Source organism: Anas platyrhynchos, chromosome 2 (genome assembly GCF_047663525.1).
Source record: "Anas platyrhynchos isolate ZD024472 breed Pekin duck chromosome 2, IASCAAS_PekinDuck_T2T, whole genome shotgun sequence".
In the NCBI taxonomy this organism is placed as follows: Eukaryota; Metazoa; Chordata; class Aves; order Anseriformes; family Anatidae; genus Anas; species Anas platyrhynchos.
This window is the reverse complement of record NC_092588.1, coordinates 54415909-54420333: the sequence shown is the minus strand read 5'-3', so window position 1 is coordinate 54420333 and position 4425 is coordinate 54415909. Positions and strand designations below refer to the sequence as shown.

Genomic DNA, 4425 nt, shown 5'->3' with positions numbered 1-4425 from the left:
TTTGTGTCTCTTTGCACTGTCTTATTTCAGTTAGGTCCAATCCCATGCAGAGAGCCACACGGGACAGTTCTCTTTAAATGTGTTTATAAATGCCTGTAAAGACATTTGTTTAAAGGCGTGTGTCCCCCACCCTCAGTGTACAGTGCTTTTGCTTACAACCTGTTAGGGAAAATTCATCGTTTAAAGTGACAAAAATCAGATTTACTATGAGCATCTTCAAGCTTTTGTAGGTCAGATTTTCTGGAACACAAAGTGTAGCCACCTCAGTTCTTGCAGGAGACACAACAGCAAGTAAGAAGTGCTAGAAGCACTTCTGCTACGTGATACCTGCAGACCTTGTACGCGTTGGTGGAAACACGGAGAATGAAATTCCAAGTCATGAAGGCTGCAGGCACCTCTTCGAGAAAATTTTCCTCCTCGCTTCACGTCAGGACATGGCTGAAGTTGCAAGAAACTTCTGGGGAGATGGCAATCCCCGTGCTAGCAGCAGTGTGCATGATGTAAATGCTCCAAAACATTTACCTCTTTGCAGCTTGTTCTTGGAGCCAAGGCGAGGAATGGTTTATACCTGTGAGGCCTTCAGTCACCCAGGAACCACATTGGACCAACGCTGTCTCAGTGTCCGAACACAAAGCCCCAGATTTGAATGTATTAATTTCACTCTTGCCAAACAGATCTAGAAAACCTGAAAATGTAAAGCAGAAGGGAAAGCATGGCTGTGTGAGTGCACAGAAACTAACCCGTGGCGTGTATCTCACACTGAACAAAGGAAGGATCGGCACTTTTTTTAGAAACCAGGGCACACAGCAGTACCTTTTACAAGACTTACCCAGCATGGGCTGTGGAGAACAGTACACGGCTCTGCGGGAGCTGCTGACTTCAGGCAGCTCGTCAAGGTCGCGCCAGTACGGCAGCGAGTGTCAAGCTCCAAACAGCCACATGCTGATCGTCACAATCACTCTGCGAGCTAGGCTGATCACTACAGGGGGTAGAAAAGGGCTCCGTTTTCAAGAATTACACCTAGGATGTGGTTCTAGAAGCTTCTCCACACCTCCTCTCAGTAGCATGTTGCCTTTTCCAACTGAGTTCTAGCAGGCAGTTGTTTGGGTCCCTGAAGTCAACAAAATGAAACAATTTCTTAAAGACTTAAATTCAACACGTGAGCAAACTGGACAAGTCCCAGTCCAGTCCAGTTTATTCCGATGCACCGTCACCCTGCGAAAAATGAGGAAACTCACTCCCAGAGTCATCAAGGTAGGGTAGCGACACTTGCTGCCAGCCAGGGAAGTTACAACAGCAGCCGATCTGTTGTAGAATATCCCAGGCATGATTTTTGTTTTTATAGTTGTTGTCTTGTTTTTAACTTGAATTCCAAGAGAAGAAAAGGAAAAATCTGCCAAATGCACCAGCAGCCACAATGGGCAGCAGTTCTTCACTGGCAACATGAGAAAATCACAGGATGGTTTGGGTTGGAAGGGACCTTAAAGGTCACCCATTTCCAGCCCCCTGCCATGGGCAGGGACACCTCCCACCAGACCAGGTTGCCCAAAGCCCCATCCAGCCTGGCCTTGAGCACCTCCAGGGATGGGGCACCCACAGCTTCTCTGGGCAGTCTGTGCCAGAGCCTTACCACACTCTGAGTGAAGAATTTCCTCCTAATGCCTAATCCAAATCTTCCACTCTTTTAGTTTAAAATCATTCCTCCTTGTCCTATCATCCACCGGAGTAAAAATTCACTTTCCATCCTTTTTATAAGCCCCATTTAAGTATTGAAAAGCGGCAATGAGGTCTCCCCAGAGCCTTTGCCACTTGCTTGCTCAGATGAGATGCGTGATAACCAGCAGGGTGTGTTCGCATGTCAAAGCGGCTGCAGGACCCCTGTGCTGGCTGGGCTGCTGTGGTTGATCTCGGGATCCTGCCCTAGGGCTGCAGTTTCACCAGCAGCTGCAGCAACACTAACAGCTCCCTCCTGCCAAAAGTAGAAGGCTTGCTCTTCCTCCTCCCCTACCTTTTGGTATCCCCAATTCAAGTCGTATGGCTCTCGGCCTTTAACTTTTTGGTTTTACCAGCCCAGCAAGTTAAATTTCCATGGCTAGCAAGGCAAGGTGCTAGAGAAAGGGTGGCATGAGGTAAGGAGCTGGAGCCCACCGCTGAGAGTGGCATAACTTAGAAGGAAGTAATTTTTCACTTAGCTGCAGTCAACAGGAGCCCCATAAGTTTTACGGTTAAACTTGGTAAATCGGGCTTAAATTAACATAAAATCTTTTTAGGATTACACCTGTTCTATCCAGATACTCCCTCTGTGTGACTGCAGTTCCTCCTTCCCCCCTCAAGTCCCCGAGTCCTACAGTAAATCCGTGCTCGAGCGCTCCTGTTCACAGTCACCACAACGTCTGAAGAGAGCACATTTCTGAAAAGCTTGTGAAGATTTTGCTTTTTCAGTTAAGAAAGTGACATTTGCTAGCACGTTCACGCTGAAATCAGCGCTTCAAAATGCTGCCACCTCGTGTGGAAAGTTGGAAGTTTACTCATACCCTATCCCATGAGCGGAGCTTTTCCAAGTTTTTGGAGTTTAATGCTTTACGAGAACGCTTGCTTCTTTACAACAACATCCCCGCTGCTCAGCAAATTACTCTTCCATGGAAGGACGTGAGAAAATCTACCTTGACCTGCTTCGTGTTCCTAAGAAAGAGGGATGTGAAAACATGGTGTTAAATTTACAAAGCTAGCAGTAACATTTAGAAAAAAAAGCTTTTATCATCCTCCAGGAGGTTTACAGGCTGCTCAGTGATTAAGGTATCTTTCATCTGGAAAGTATCCTGTAGGTTACCCTAGGAAAGCAGGAGGCCACATGTTGCTGCATTCGTTGTAAAGTCACAGCAGATTATCAAGCATTAAAGAGGAGCTGATACAGGGGGTTATAAATAATACGATCAGCTTTTTCAAAAACTGCAGCTGCTGAAAATTTCCGTTTGTCTAGGACAAACTGTGCTTCAATGGAGTGTGTCAAGAAAGAATCACAGAATCATCTAGGCTGGAAGAGACCTCAAGATCACCAAGTCCAACCTCTAACCTAACACTAACAGTCCCCACTAAACCATATCCCTAAGCTCTACATCTAAACGTCTTTTAAAGACCTCCAGGGGTGGTGACTCCACCACTTCCCTGGGCAGCCCATTCAATGCCTCACAACCCTCTCAGTAAAGAAGTTCTTCCTAACATCCAACCTAACTAATCAGAAGACTTACCAAGGTAGGCAGTTTCCTGTTCTAGTTAATAAAGAGAGAGTTTTACAGACAGAACAAAGTGTCTCAGGGAATATGATCTATACACAAGAAATCCTTTTTTGTTCAGCAACGTCACTACACCTTCTAACAATTGATCCAACGTATGTAATACCTGTAGAAAACAATAAAATATTTGGAAAATCAATTTTAAAAGGCCTCAAAACTATTAAAAAAAAAAAGGCCAAGGTTCACGACACTGTTTTCCAGTCGTTGTGATGGAGGGAGGTGTACATATCACTATGTAAATTTGTAGGCAAATAAACCTGGGCAGTGTCCACATTAGCAAGCAAGGCGTACGAATAGGGGTGGGCACTCTGGAGAGACAAGCGGCCACCACACCGGGCCAGTGCTGTCTGGAAGAGCAGATCCTGCACCCGGTGTGCAGTAAGCCGCTTCTCACACACTCGGGAGAAACGCTGCTTTTATTCAGGCCTGGGTATTGGTGGATTTTCCACAAATCGAGCACACCCAATGCTGGCTTCTTCGTTACGTTTCATATTCCATCTAATAAATTTTCGCTGTATATGAATTGTGCAGTGATGTGGTGTCATCCTCCTTGTCCCCTTTTCAGGCCCTCTGGCCCATGCTCCTCCTTTCCACGGGGGTCTTCTCTGACAAAGTACCCTCACTTTTTTTTTTATTCATATATGGCCACGCATCACCCAAAGGCAACTTAAGGCAAGTTTTTCTTGCCAACTTTCCATTGTTTCTCCCACGAGGAGCACCTGTCCTTGATCAAAGGCAGCCTAGGTCAAACGTTAAACGCAATCCCTGTCATGTACTACATCAATGATAGCTGATTAAAAGGGATGCTTAATTAAACACAGACAATACCCCTCCTTTTTTTTTTTTTTGAAGGGAAAGTTTATTCGACGGAGTTTATTGTAAACACATTCGTCTATTTATGCACAGTGCTGCATTTTAAACTTCTCACTGTCCGGCGGGCGGGAGACCTGTGAGGACACCAAAACGCGCTGTGAGGGACACTGCTGAGGGACACCGCTCACCCTGAGGGGAGCCCACCTCAGGGCAGCCGTTACCCCCCCAACGGCCGCCCGCTGCGCACGCGCGCGCTCCCCCCCTCCCTCTCACCCCGCGCGTGCGCGCGCACACCCCCTCCCCTCCCCTCTCTCCCCTC

General features: G+C 46.8%; 1 long non-coding RNA gene across 1 annotated transcript; it reads right to left on the bottom strand.

Moving 5' to 3' along the window:
* Window positions 1-94: 94 nt before the first annotated feature.
* On the bottom strand, window positions 95-4339 carry LOC140001889 (uncharacterized). The gene is made up of 4 exons (XR_011807591.1): window positions 3249-4339; window positions 2535-2682; window positions 830-1111; window positions 95-685 (listed from the first exon to the last, which is right to left on the bottom strand). It is a non-coding gene; the product is annotated as an uncharacterized lncRNA (long non-coding RNA).
* Window positions 4340-4425: the final 86 nt, after the last annotated feature.